General features: G+C 53.3%; 1 long non-coding RNA gene across 1 annotated transcript; it reads right to left on the reverse strand.

Moving 5' to 3' along the window:
- Nucleotides 1-701: 701 nt before the first annotated feature.
- LOC120929611 lies at nt 702-1,530 on the reverse strand. The gene is made up of 4 exons (XR_005747408.1): nt 1,476-1,530; nt 1,284-1,363; nt 1,070-1,144; nt 702-803 (listed from the first exon to the last, which is right to left on the reverse strand). It is a non-coding gene; the product is annotated as an uncharacterized LOC120929611 (long non-coding RNA).
- Between the last annotated feature and the right edge of the window lie 13,931 nt (nt 1,531-15,461).

Below are 15,461 nucleotides of genomic sequence, written 5' to 3' on the forward strand. Positions count from 1 at the left end.
CGTAGACCCCAAGGGACCACATGATTTTCCATGTATTTTTCAAAATAGGCTTTATGCCAATAGATTCTGGCCTTCTTTTCCAAAAGGCGTTGTAGTCGCATGAAGATTTTATCTAAGTCCTTATCCGACATTTTGGCCTCTTTCTGGGAGGACTGGATTCTGGACATCAAATCCTCCCAGGCTGCCCCACAGAAGTCGGCCATGTTTAACGATGTACACCAATACCGGTATTTAGGCTACTATCAACCAACTATATTAAATAAATCGTTATTTTGTGTATCTACAGTTATAGAAATATCAGTTCTTACAAAAAGTACCAAAAAAATTTTTTTTTTTAGGAAAATAATATCACAATTCTTATAAAGAAAAAAGGGGAAAGACAAAGAAAAAATAACACAGTTTGTCTGGTTTATTATAAGGACTGTCGACCACGGATTGGACGGTGAATTGAAACACCTAAATACGTGGTAGATTGGGGGGTATGTGATCGAGAGTCCTAAAAAAGGATACAGCACCTCATCCCAAAATAGATTCAAAGGAGGGGAATTTTTTGGAAGAGTTGGGGGGATTATTGCGGTGCGATGAAGAAAACCAGACAAAGTATGTATGTATATATAAAAATATATAAAAAAGGTTTATTCATTCAATTTTTACAAAATATAGTAATTCAATATACAGATAGTGCATAAATTATTTTGTGGGAGCAAGATCTAGAAATAATTTTTTCGATCAGGTCGACCCTACTAGTTTCGCCTCTTGGCTTCTTCAGGGGAATTAGGACAAGATCGTCTCTCTAGATTACTCTAAAGAGATGAAAAAGAATAAAACAATTTTAACATATGCATACAATATAAGCTCTAAAAGAACTTCGATTATATATGTTCAACAAAACATGTCATGTATATAGAGTACAAACAAAAGTTTGGCTGGGATCTCTGGCGGGGCAAGAGAAACCAAAGTTCATAGGAGCAAATGCGCATATATCCACAGCCTGGTAGCAGCCAATGCTGTTCAGCCCATGAGAGGGGGCTGGCAGCAAAATTCCATAGGTAGGAGAAATAAAACCTACCCTAGCTTCATGCACAGCCAGTCAAGGAAAAACCCCCTCAGGGTGGATATTGAAATCCAAGTTCAACTGACAGGACTTAAAAATACAGAAGAAAAAGAATCTATGTTAGAATATGTGTTATTAAATTATGATCTGTTTCAACTAATTAAACAATTAAACAAATTAAACAAATCCATAATAGTCAATAGGGTTAATATATGTAAAACAGCCATACCTTGAAGCGTAATAAAATCAAGGTGAATACAGGGGAATTAAGTAAGACAATAACATGGGCACTGAAGAGCCTCAATTCATCTGAGAAAAAAAAAAAAAAAAAAAAAGTGTTTGAATAGATTTAGTATACTTCATAAAGTTAGTGAGAACATGGGTAACTAAATTATTAAGTGTAAGCAAGGGATCAACTTACATGGAGTATTTAACTAGATGAACAGTCTGAGTGCAAGCAAACATCAGCTGGTGATTGAAAGTCAAAGGATAGAGAGGCCCGGAGCAAAAAACCTACAGCATAGGCGCAGGGCCGGCCATGACGGGGTTAAAGGAAAGCCCTGCCATGGTCAGTGGGAGGGGTTGCAGTGAAGGAGAGCGGTGGGAGGGGAGGTTATAAATCACCCCTCCCACGCTTCCCGGGCTAACAGCACGAGGGGCGAAGTTTCTGCTGGGGACTCTGTTGCTCTGCCAGAACCATCCGGGGAGAGGTAGGCCGCGACCGGGGGCTTTATTTTCGGGATCGGCGGTACATAGAGCTGCTGGGGGATCTTTGCTCTGCCAGAACTTCCAGGGAGGGGCAGGCCGCGACCGGGTACTAAATTTGCTGGCGACCGGATTTTCCCAGGGGCGCCGGCGGGGGCCCGTTTTTTCTGCCTACTAACTATACCGCTGCTGAGAGGCAGGCCGCGACCGGGGGGCTATATTTCCGGGCTACAGGTACAAGCGCTGCCTAAAAAAAAAAAAAAAAAAAAAAAACGAGCGCCGCTAGGCCGCAGCCGGGGACTTGATTTTTTTCTTACCCAGCCGCCTGGTACCATGTCTGGGGTTGAGGCGATGCTCGCCCAGCTCAGGGAGGAGGCGGATCGCCGCGGAGAGGGGTGGCTCCAGTCCATGCTGGGGTCGCTCCTGCCTCAGGGGGATGCCAGGTCTGTTTCACCTGTCCGGGGGGGGGGGGGGGGGTCACCATAGGAACGCATGGGCCTCGGCCTGCGGAGCGGGGCAATGTGACTAGTTCACCGGGCCGGGGGGGGGGGGGGGGGGGGGGGGGGGGGACACCCCGCGATCACGGGTGTCCCGGCCCCCTGTGCGTTATTCACCAGGTCCGTCCACCCGGTCCCATAGGAGGGAGGGCAGCCCCATCCGGGCCCCCTCGGGCCCCCCAGCGAAACGTACAGCGGCGGGGGGGCGCCAGGAGAAGGCCATTGAGCGGCAGCGTGGGGCAGGGAGGGGGCGGCCAGGGGGCTCTTCTGCGGCGGCCAGGTCCGCTCGGCGAGACTATCGGAGGGATGCGGGCTCCAACCCCGGTTTTGCACCGGAGGGCCGAGAGCCTCAGCAACGCACATCGGTCCCTGCGGTGGCTAGCTCCCCAGCATCCGCGGCTAGCCACCTCCAATCCAGCCCCGTGGTGAGGGAGCGTGGGGGAGGGGAAGACGGCAGAGTGTACGAGGCACCAAGGAAAGCAACGAGGAAGTCGGTTCACGGGTCCAGGGTGCGCAGCGAGAGCGAGTCCAGCTCTGGGCCCACGGCTCCCTGGCCAGAGTCGCCTGGTGGGCTTTCATCGGGTGAGGAGGGTCACCCTGGAGATCGATCGGAAGGGGAGCTGTCGGAGGAGGAAGTTGTGCCCAGGACGGAGGTCGCAGCGCGGGAGCCAAGCCGGACGGCTGGTGGGATTGCTTCCAGACAGCCCGGTGAGTCGTTTTTGGCTTTGTCTTCTACTGTACAAAATGTGGGGGTGTCAGTGGGGGGACGGGGGGGTCCCCGTAGTCGTTTAGGGGTGCCCGCAGGGGCGAGTAGTGGGGGTTCGGGTGCCCTGGGGGAACAGTCGGGAGAGGATGGGGGTTTGCACCGGTTTTTGGTGGGTCTAGAAGCATTGGTGAGCCAGCTGAAGGGGGGGAGCAGCCCCGCCGTTAGCCCCGCGGCAGCATGGGGTCCGGCGGGGGGGTCCGGGGTCACGTCACCTGCAGTGGCGGTCGCCGTGTCGGGGCCAGTGGTGCCTGTGGACAAGGGGCAAGAGGTAGGGGCGGTGGCAGCGGGTAATGGGGTGCCGCCTGCGGAGAAAGGAGATGCGGGGGTCGATTCCGCAAAGAAGAGGGATTTGGTCCGGTTGGCGGACGCAGCTAAAGGGGAGGTGTATACATGTTATGAGGCACCGCTGGGTTCACATTTGAAGCCGGAGGTGCGGGAAAAGATTTGGAAGAGTGAATATGTAGAGATATTTGCGTTGTTACCGCTGGAAAAGTTTAACCTTGATAGGGTTAAGCCGGAGGAGTCCAAGAAAGAGGACGAGGAGAAGAGGAGGTATAGGCTTATACCTAGAACTTTTGCGAACTGGTCGCAGGCATACTCGATCATGGCGAGCGTGATCGGCGAGAAAAACCCCGAACACTGTTCGGCGCTTTTTAGTTACCAGGAGGCGATTAGCGAGGCCTACCGGTGCTACGGGGGCACTGGGTGGCTCCGGTATGATGAGCAGTTCCGGCAACGCCGGGCTATCAGGCCGGATATTAGGTGGGACACTAAAGACATCGGCCTTTGGATGCGGCTTATGTCGGCCCCACGGACGTCCACGCCGTTTTTTCAGGGGGGGGCCGGTGGAACCTCTTCCCCAGGACAGTCGGCCGGAAAGAAAAAGGGGGTCTGCTGGCAGTTCAACGAAGGAAACTGCAAGTTCGGAGGGTCTTGCCGGTTCAAGCACGAGTGCTCCGGCTGTGGTGGCAATCACCCCTCTTCCCGGTGTTTTAAACAAGGCAAGGGCCGTTCCGGAGATGCTTCAAGTAAGAGGGAGGACTCCGGTGATGGTGGAAAGGATGCGACCGTTTCTCGGTAGATATCCTGACAGGGCGGCCGCCCTGTTGTTGGAAAGGGGATTCTCCGTGGGTTTCAGCATTCCGTGCAAGTTGGCGGTGGTCCCCCCGGTGGCAAAGAATTTGCGTTCCGCGTTACAACATCCGGAGGTTGTTTCGGAGAAACTGCTGAAGGAAGTGGCGTTGGGCAGGATGGGGGGCCCATTTGTGTCGCCTCCCTTGGACGATTTGGTGGTTTCACCTTTGGGGGTGGTGCCTAAGAAGGAGCCGAACAAATTCCGGCTCATTCATCATTTGTCGTTTCCAAGGGGGGGGTCGTTAACGACGCTATCAGCATGGAGGAGTGTACGGTGAGCTACACCTCCTTTGACGCTGCGGTGGGCTGGGTTAGGCGGTATGGCCGGGGGGCCTTGATGGCCAAGTCGGACATTGAGGCGGCGTTTCGGCTCCTGCCGGTCCACCCGGATAGTTTTCGGCTTTTGGGTTGCCATTGGGGTGGGGAGTTCTACGTAGACAAGTGCCTACCGATGGGCTGCTCCATTTCCTGCGCGCTGTTTGAACGGTTTAGTTCTTTCCTGGAGTGGGTGGTTCGGGATGTGTCCGGAGTGAGCTCCGTGATCCACTATCTGGACGACTTTCTCTGCGTTGGACCGGCGGGGTCACGGATTTGCGCAGTGTTGTTGGCCACGCTGGAACACATTGCGGAGCGTTTTGGTGTGCCGCTGGCGCCCGAGAAAACGGAGGGACCGAGATCGGTCATCCAATTCTTGGGCATTGTAATTGATTCGGAGGTGATGGAATGTAGGTTGCCACTGGACAAGCTGGAAGGCCTCAAGGCTGAGATACAGGAGATGGTGGGTTTGCGGAAAGTGCAACTCCGAGCGCTGCAGTCGCTCCTGGGGAAGCTAAACTTTGCGTGCCGCATTCTCCCCATGGGGAGGGTTTTTTGCAGGCGCCTTTCGGCGGCCACAGCGGGGGTCAGGTCACCCAGGCACTATGTGCGCCTGGGGAAAGAACATAGGGAGGATTTGTTGGTGTGGCACTCCTTTTTGGAATCCTTCAACGGCAGGGCATTGTGGATGTCCGGTCCGGTTAGTAACTTTGACATGGAGTTGTTCACGGATGCAGCCGGAGGCGCAGGTTTTGGGGCATACTTTCAGGGGCAATGGAGTGCGGGCCCTTGGCCTCAGGCCTGGTTGGAGGCGGGGTTCACAAAGAACTTGGTGCTGTTGGAATTGTTTCCGGTGGTGCTGGCAGTAGAGTTGTGGGGTGCGGCCTTCCGGGACCGGAAGGTGCGGTTCCATGGGGACAATCTGGGGGTGGTCCAGGTGATCAACAGAGTTACGGCGTCCTCTCCTCCAGTTATTCGGCTATTACGGCACCTGGTGCTGCGCTGTTTGCAGATGAACATATTTGTGTATGCGGTGCATCTACCGGGGGTGGAGAATGTAGTGGCTGACGCTCTGTCTCGCTTTCAGTGGGACCGGTTTCGGGAGCTGGTGCCGGAGGCAGAGGAGCAAGGGGTACCCTGTCCGGAGTGGCTTTGGAGGATTCCGTTGGAATCGTCTCCAGTTGGATCAAAAAGTCGGTAAGTGTGACCACTTGGAGGGCTTATGAGAAGGTTTGGGCAGAATGGCAGGCTCTGGTTAGGGAGGCCGAGGTGGACCCGGCCGGTCCCGAGGTCAAGGGATTGGTGATTTATTTCTTGGCCAGGAACATGGAGGCCGGGGTGTCTCAGTCCATGTTGGACAAAAAATTGGCCGGCTTGGCTTTCCTGTTTAAGTGGCAAGGGTGTCCGGACTTTACTAAGGACTTTTGTGTCCGGCAGGCCCTTAAAGGTTACAGGAAACAGGGGCGTCGGGCGGATTCCCGGCGCCCGGTGTCGTTTGAAATATTGAAGGGTATTATGGGAGAGTTGGGGACAGTTTGTTCGTCCCGGTTTGAGGTGTTATTGTTTAGGGTGGCGTTCGCGTTGGCGTTTTTTGGAGCTTTTCGAATAGGGGAATTGGTTAGCCCCTCGAAGACGGTACAGGGTGGCATGTTGGCCGGTGATGTGGCATGGACGCGAGAAGGGGTGAAAATGTTACGTCGGTCCAAGACGGACCAGAAAGGGAAGGGCAAAGTGGTGCGAGTTTTCCCTATTGAGGGGTCGGAATTATGTCCTGTTAGGGTGGTGCAGGAATTTTTGGACGTACGGCCGGAGTTGGGCGGGTCTTTTTTGCTGCATGAGGATGGTACGGCGTTGTCGCGGTATCAATTCGTGACGGTGTTTAGACGGTGCCTGGGGGCTTTGGGCCTTGTGGCTCAGGAGTTCTCGGTGCATTCTTTTCGGATTGGGGCTGCGACGGAATCGGCCCGTTGTGGCTTGGATGAGGAATTGGTGAAGAGGATTGGCAGATGGGAGTCAAGGAGGTTTCGACTATATGTTAGGCCCCAGCTCATGGTAGAATTAGGGGTGAGTGGGGGTGCAGGTTAACATACGTCCCAAGAAAGTTAAGGGGCCACTTCCAATGTTGGTGGGAGTGGAACGGGGGTTTTTGGTTAAGGGAACATGTTGGGGTCGGGGATGGGGGTCGTCTCCCGATGGGGCTTATTTGTGATGGTTTTCTTACTTGCTGTCTTTCAGGTGCGGGACAAGGGCTGGTCTGGATAATGGGCCACTCCTTCGTTCATAGGGGGGCGGCAAGAGCAGATAGGCGACCGGACGGTCGCCAGCTGGGGATCCCAAGACAGGAAGCGATGGTGCGGTGGTTGGGGTTCCCGGGGATGTTGTGGAGCAGGGTGGTGCCGGAAGTGCACAAGTTTGCACGGTTGGATCGCCCGCCGGATGTTTTGTTGATACATGCGGGGGGCAACGACCTTGGGATTCGTACTATGTTGGATGTCGCACGCGACATCAAATTCGATTTTCTGCGAATTCGCATGTCCTACCCGGATACGGTAGTGATATGGTCCGACATTGTGGGCAGGTCATTATGGCGGATGGCCAGATCGTGGGAAGGAGTGAACAGGGCCAGGAGAAAGATCAATCGGGACGTGGCTAAGTTTGTGATCAGGAATGGTGGATTGGTGGTTAGACACCCTGAGCTGGAGGTGGATATGTGGAGGTATCAGCTGAAAGATGGAGTACATTTGACCGACGTGGGGATTGACATGTGGGTGTTGGGCCTGCAAGACGGGATCCAGCGAGCATTGAGGGTGTGGAGGGGCGCCCAAAGGTAAGGAGTTACCTTTGGGTGCTGGTGGCGGGTGTTTTGGACTTTGCAGGAGAAGAAAGTACCCTAAAGTGGATGCCATTACCCAGAGGTGGTATGGGTTCTGAAGGGGCTGGTAGTCCAGTCTACCAAGGTGTAGCTGGGAAGGGGTTAATGGGGGCACTGCGGTCAGGTAAGGTCGTCTCTGAGTCAGCTTGTCGGCTTGAGGCCTAAGACCAGATTTAGGTATCGCAGTGCTCAAAAAAGGTTAGCATGGTTAAAATGGTTTTATGTGCCTGCAAAGTCCAGCACCAGTAGTGTTAATATTGTGTTTCAGGTTTACTTATGTTTATGTGTGGAAATGTTATTTAATGTGCTTTAATATTTAAAAAAATAAATGGAGGCTGCTACGGCCAGTTTTTTACTCCAAAGATTACAGTAGTGGTCTCAGTTATTTATTAAGGTAAAAGTTGAGTAAAATGTGGGTCTTAGCAGATAAGGATTTATGTATTTATACCATAGTCAAGAGAGGCCCGGAGCAAAAAACCTACAGCATAGGCGCAGGGCCGGCCATGACGGGGTTAAAGGAAAGCCCTGCCATGGTCAGTGGGAGGGGTTGCAGTGAAGGAGAGCGGTGGGAGGGGAGGTTATAAATCACCCCTCCCACGCTTCCCGGGCTAACAGCACGAGGGGCGAAGTTTCCCACCCACCCTCCCTTTTTTGCTGGTTGGTTTTGAGGGGGCGTTTGGTTTATGGGGGGTAGAAACGGGGATGTGATATGGTGTTTGTGGTCTGGGGTGCTTTCCTGTTTTTCTTTTTCTGTCTCTCCACACAGGTGCGAGGTTATGATGTCGTGGCGGCGGCGGGTGTTTTGAACTTTGCAGGAGAAGAAAGTACCCTAAAGTGGATGCCATTACCCAGAGGTGGTATGGGTTCTGAAGGGGCTGGTAGTCCAGTCTACCAAGGTGTAGCTGGGAAGGGGTTAATGGGGGCACTGTGGTCAGGTAAGGTCGTCTCTGAGTCAGCTTGTCGGCTTGAGGCCTAAGACCAGATTTAGGTATCGCAGTGCTCAAAAAAGGTTAGCATGGTTAACCACTTACCCCCCGGAACATATTGCTGCCTAAAGACCAGAGTACTTTTTGCGATTCGGGACTGCGTCGCTTTAACAGACAATTGCGCGGTCGTGCGACGTGGCTCCCAAACAAAATTGGCGTCCTTTTTTTCCCACAAATAGAGCTTTCTTTTGGTGGTATTTGATCACCTCTGCGTTTTTTATTTTTTGCGCTATAAACAAAAATAGAGCGACAATTTTGAAAAAAATGAATATTTTTTACTTTTTGCTATAATAAATATCCCCCAAAAATATATAAAAAAACATTTTTTTTCCTCAGTTTAGGCCGATACGTATTCTTCTACATATTTTCGTAAAAAAAATCGCAATAAGCGTTTATTGATTGGTTTGCGCAAAAGTTATAGCGTTTACAAAATAGGGGGTATTTTTATGGCATTTTTATTAATATTTTTTTACTAGTAATGGCGGCGATCAGCGATTTTTTTTTCGGTATTGCGACATTATGGCGGACACTTCGGACATTTTTGACACATTTTTGGGACCATTGGCATTTTTATAGCGATCAGTGCTATAAAAATGCATTAGATTACTATAAAAATGCCACTGGCAGTGAAGGGGTTAACACTAGGGGGCGGGGAAGGGGTTAAGTATGCCTGGGTGTGTTCTTACTGTGGGGGGGGGGTGGCCTCACTAGGGGAAACACTGATTTTCTGTTCATACATTGTATGAACAGAAAATCAGCATTTCCCCTGCTGACAGGAACGAGAGCTGTGTGTTTACACACACAGCTCCCGTTCCCCGCTCTGTACCGAGCGATCGCGTGTGCCCGGCGGCGATCGCGCCCGCCGGGCACACGCACGGGAGTCGGGGGCGAGCGGGGAGCGCGCGCGCGCGCCTCCGGCGGCGCGCACGCGCCCCCTAGTGGCGGCTATACGATAGGACGTATAGCTACGGGCTCTCGCCCAGGAGAGCCGACCTGCCGCCGTATAATGACGGTGGCTGGTCGGCTACTAGTTAAAATGGTTTTATGTGCCTGCAAAGTCCAGCACCAGTAGTGTTAATATTGTGTTTCAGGTTTACTTATGTTTATGTGTGGAAATGTTATTTAATGTGCTTTAATATTTAAAAAAGGTTATTTATAGGGTTGTCCCGATGCCACTTTTTTAGGACCGAGTACGAGTACCGATACTTTTTTTAAATGTGTCCCCAAATGCAGCCATGTCCCCCCCATATGCAGCCATGTCCCCCCCATATGCAGCAATGTCCTCCCCATACCAGCCATGCCCCCCCCCCATATGCAGCAATGTCCTCCCCATACCAGCCATGCCCCCCCCCCATATGCAGCAATGTCCTCCCCATACCAGCCATGCCCCCCCCCATATGCAGCAATGTCCTCCCCATACCAGCCATGTCCCCCCCATATGCAGCAATGTCCTCCCCATACCAGCCATGCCCCCCCCCATATGCAGCAATGTCCTCCCCATACCAGCCATGCCCCCCCCCCCATATGCAGCAATGTCCTCCCCATACCAGCCATGCCCCCCCCCCATATGCAGCAATGTCCTCCCCATACCAGCCATGCCCCCCCCCATATGCAGCAATGTCCTCCCCATACCAGCCATGCCCCCCCCCCCATATGCAGCAATGTCCTCCCCATACCAGCCATGTCCCCCCCATATGCAGCAATGTCCTCCCCATACCAGCCATGTCCCCCCCATATGCAGCAATGTCCTCCCCATACCAGCCATGTCCCCCCCCATATGCAGCAATGTCCTCCCCATACCAGCCATGTCCCCCCCCCCATATGCAGCAATGTCCTCCCCATACCAGCCATGTCCCCCCCCCATATGCAGCAATGTCCTCCCCATACCAGCCATGCCCCCCCCCATATGCAGCAATGTCCTCCCCATACCAGCCATGTCCCCCCCATATGCAGCAATGTCCTCCCCATACCAGCCATGTCCCCCCCCATATGCAGCAATGTCCTCCCCATACCAGCCATGTCCCCCCCCCCATATGCAGCAATGTCCTCCCCATACCAGCCATGTCCCCCCCCCCATATGCAGCAATGTCCTCCCCATACCAGCCATGTCCCCCCCCATATGCAGCAATGTCCTCCCCATACCAGCCATGTCCCCCCCCCATATGCAGCAATGTCCTCCCCATACCAGCCATGTCCCCCCCCATATGCAGCAATGTCCTCCCCATACCAGCCATGTCCCCCCCCCATATGCAGCAATGTCCTCCCCATACCAGCCATGTCCCCCCCCCCCATATGCAGCAATGTCCTCCCCATACCAGCCATGTCCCCCCCCCATATGCAGCAATGTCCTCCCCATACCAGCCATGTCCCCCCCCCATATGCAGCAATGTCCTCCCCATACCAGCCATGTCCCCCCCCCATATGCAGCAATGTCCTCCCCATACCAGCCATGCCCCCCCCCATATGCAGCAATGTCCTCCCCATACCAGCCATGCCCCCCCCCCCATATGCAGCAATGTCCTCCCCATACCAGCCATGTCCCCCCCCCCATATGCAGCAATGTCCTCCCCATACCAGCCATGCCCCCCCCCCCATATGCAGCAATGTCCTCCCCATACCAGCCATGTCCCCCCCCATATGCAGCAATGTCCTCCCCATACCAGCCATGCCCCCCCCCCCATATGCAGCAATGTCCTCCCCATACCAGCCATGCCCCCCCCCCATATGCAGCAATGTCCTCCCCATACCAGCCATGTCCCCCCCCCATATGCAGCAATGTCCTCCCCATACCAGCCATGTCCCCCCCCCATATGCAGCAATGTCCTCCCCATACCAGCCATGTCCCCCCCCCATATGCAGCAATGTCCTCCCCATACCAGCCATGCCCCCCCCCCATATATGCAGCAATGTCCTCCCCATACCAGCCATGTCCCCCCCATATGCAGCAATGTCCTCCCCATACCAGCCATGTCCCCCCCCCATATGCAGCAATGTCCTCCCCATACCAGCCATGCCCCCCCCCATATGCAGCAATGTCCTCCCCATACCAGCCATGCCCCCCCCCCATATGCAGCAATGTCCTCCCCATACCAGCCATGTCCCCCCCCCCATATGCAGCAATGTCCTCCCCATACCAGCCATGCCCCCCCCCCATATGCAGCAATGTCCTCCCCATACCAGCCATGTCCCCCCCCATATGCAGCAATGTCCTCCCCATACCAGCCATGTCCCCCCCCCCCATATGCAGCAATGTCCTCCCCATACCAGCCATGTCCCCCCCCCATATGCAGCAATGTCCTCCCCATACCAGCCATGTCCCCCCCCCATATGCAGCAATGTCCTCCCCATACCAGCCATGTCCCCCCCCCCCATATGCAGCAATGTCCTCCCCATACCAGCCATGTCCCCCCCCATATGCAGCAATGTCCTCCCCATACCAGCCATGCCCCCCCCCCATATGCAGCAATGTCCTCCCCATACCAGCCATGGCCCCCCCCCATATGCAGCAATGTCCTCCCCATACCAGCCATGTCCCCCCCCCCATATGCAGCAATGTCCTCCCCATACCAGCCATGCCCCCCCCCCATATGCAGCAATGTCCTCCCCATACCAGCCATGTCCCCCCCCATATGCAGCAATGTCCTCCCCATACCAGCCATGCCCCCCCCCATATGCAGCAATGTCCTCCCCATACCAGCCATGCCCCCCCCCCCCCATATGCAGCAATGTCCTCCCCATACCAGCCATGTCCCCCCCCCATATGCAGCAATGTCCTCCCCATACCAGCCATGTCCCCCCCCATATGCAGCAATGTCCTCCCCATACCAGCCATGCCCCCCCCCCCATATGCAGCAATGTCCTCCCCATACCAGCCATGTCCCCCCCCCATATGCAGCAATGTCCTCCCCATACCAGCCATGTCCCCCCCCATATGCAGCAATGTCCTCCCCATACCAGCCATGTCCCCCCCCATATGCAGCAATGTCCTCCCCATACCAGCCATGCCCCCCCCCATATGCAGCAATGTCCTCCCCATACCAGCCATGCCCCCCCCCATATGCAGCAATGTCCTCCCCATACCAGCCATGTCCCCCCCCATATGCAGCAATGTCCTCCCCATACCAGCCATGTCCCCCCCCCCATATGCAGCAATGTCCTCCCCATACCAGCCATGCCCCCCCCCATATGCAGCAATGTCCTCCCCATACCAGCCATGTCCCCCCCCATATGCAGCAATGTCCTCCCCATACCAGCCATGTCCCCCCCCCCCATATGCAGCAATGTCCTCCCCATACCAGCCATGTCCCCCCCCCCCCATATGCAGCAATGTCCTCCCCATACCAGCCATGTCCCCCCCCATATGCAGCAATGTCCTCCCCATACCAGCCATGCCCCCCCCCCATATATGCAGCAATGTCCTCCCCATACCAGCCATGTCCCCCCCCCCCATATGCAGCAATGTCCTCCCCATACCAGCCATGTCCCCCCCCCCCATATGCAGCAATGTCCTCCCCATACCAGCCATGTCCTCCCCCCATATGCAGCAATGTCCTCCCCATACCAGCCATGCCCCCCCCCATATGCAGCAATGTCCTCCCCATACCAGCCATGCCCCCCCCCCATATGCAGCAATGTCCTCCCCATACCAGCCATGTCCCCCCCATATGCAGCAATGTCCTCCCCATACCAGCCATGCCCCCCCCCCATATGCAGCAATGTCCTCCCCATACCAGCCATGTCCCCCCCCCATATGCAGCAATGTCCTCCCCATACCAGCCATGTCCCCCCCCATATGCAGCAATGTCCTCCCCATACCAGCCATGCCCCCCCCCATATGCAGCAATGTCCTCCCCATACCAGCCATGCCCCCCCCCCATATGCAGCAATGTCCTCCCCATACCAGCCATGTCCCCCCCATATGCAGCAATGTCCTCCCCATACCAGCCATGCCCCCCCCCATATGCAGCAATGTCCTCCCCATACCAGCCATGTCCCCCCCATATGCAGCAATGTCCTCCCCATACCAGCCATGTCCCCCCCCCCATATGCAGCAATGTCCTCCCCATACCAGCCATGTCCCCCCCCCATATGCAGCAATGTCCTCCCCATACCAGCCATGTCCCCCCCCAAAAAAATCAGCCATGTCCCCCCCTTACGGTACATGCTGCCGCGCCATCACAGCTTTGAATAGCTGTAGTCTCTCACGCTGCGTATAGACACTCCCCCTTGCTCGGGATTGGACAGTTCACCCGAGCAAGGGGAGTGTCTCTACGCTGCGCCGCGGGAAAGACTACAGCTATTCAAATGAATGCTGTAATCTTCCCCGCCCGTGGTAACCAAGCAGGGATGCGGCTTTAGCGGCGGGATTCGTTCGGCGCTTGCGGCGGGGGGGGGGGGGGGGGGGGAGTATTCTATTTTGGTATCGGGGGTATTTGCGGGAGTACGAGTACTCCCGCAAATACTCGGTATCGGTCCCGATACCGATACTAGTATCGGTATCGGGACAACCATAGTTATTTAAAAAATAAATGGAGGCTGCTACGGCCAGTTTTTTACTCCAAAGATTACAGTAGTGGTCTCAGTTATTTATTAAGGTAAAAGTTGAGTAAAATGTGGGTCTTAGCAGATAAGGGTTTATGTATTTATACCATAGTCAAGTCGTTTGCAGCAAAAATCAAGGACCAGTCAATTGCAGCTGAAAAGTCCACAGATAATCTCCTTTAAAAAGGGTAGAAAATGAATGAAAATAAATGAAAAAGTGAAGGTTTAGCCATAAGTATTCAAACCTTACACAGAGGAGACAATAGTGAGGAGAGTGAATGGTTGCAGGATGGAAACTTACCTATCTTTAAGAGGAATAAAGACATCTGTCAGTACCCTGTTGGTAGCAGACAGATAATGATCATATCATGCTATATATAGCCTGTTGGGGAGGCGGGTGCATCGCGATTGGATCTCAGAGGTCACATGGTCGCTGAGATGCCTACAATTCCCACACTCCTTAGCGCTGAAGCAGCCGTGTCACATGATGACACCGGCCAATCAGCGGAGCCGCACTCTGGAGAAAAAGGAAAAAAGGAAGGAAACGTATGAGTGCAGAGGGGAGGAACACAGAGCACTAAAAGAGAGCGATTGCCAGCCAGCAGCACCAAAACAGTCACACATACACAGAGCGGCGTGGACCATGACCGCAAGCTGACTGATCAAGGCAAACCAAGCAATCAAACATGAAAGCAAAAGCAGTAGATCATATATTGTAGAAGTCAAAATATAATAAAGAATTAAGACAAACAAAAAATTACTAATAAGAAGGGGAGAGAGACCCTGAACAGGGATGTGAATGGGCTGATGTATGGAAAAGGGCTGTAGTGGCTTAATGGGAAGGATGCGCATTACCTCCAGAACTAATTAGGGCTCAAGCTAGTCCCACATATAGGTGAACCCAGAAAGGAAAAATTGCCAAGCCAGAGACCCAAGCCAAAATAAAAAATTATATACAACATATTTACCAATAAAATGAAAAATGTAGGGTTTACACTATATGTACAAACATATGTATTCAGTATATTTCAATACATACAATCAAAAATCGACAACATTATTATTGATTCATAAATTATACATCAATATTCAAAGGAAGTAAATGTGGTTGTTATAATGATATATAGCAATATATAACACATTATTGCCCCCATCATAAATGGGAGCAGGTGGGTTGATTTTAGCCAGTGCCGGAACTTGCCCACTAGGTGGAATATGGGGCAAAGAGTTTGGTGGTCAAAGTAGAATACATGTAGGACCTGCTGGAGAGTGGCAATAAGGCAGGATGTAATGAGGAGGGAGGAAATGACCAGACCATAACACCTTTCTTAGATGGAATAACGTAGAGGCCACACCATTTTATTTAATAATAATAGAATTTCTTATAAATATTTATTTCACAGAAAGGGCTTGAAACTGATATATTCGTTCAACCCCGGAAATTTAGTGGCATCTAACTGATGTATCCATTTGGTTTCAAGTTGGAGTAAGGTCTGGTCAATTCCTCCACCTCGAACATGTATAGGAACATGCTCCAGGGCTGAGAAACTTACAGCGTTAAGATCAAAGTCATGTAGGCAACCTACATGTC

Source organism: Rana temporaria, chromosome 2 (assembly GCF_905171775.1).
Source record: "Rana temporaria chromosome 2, aRanTem1.1, whole genome shotgun sequence".
Lineage (NCBI taxonomy): Eukaryota > Metazoa > Chordata > Amphibia > Anura > Ranidae > Rana > Rana temporaria.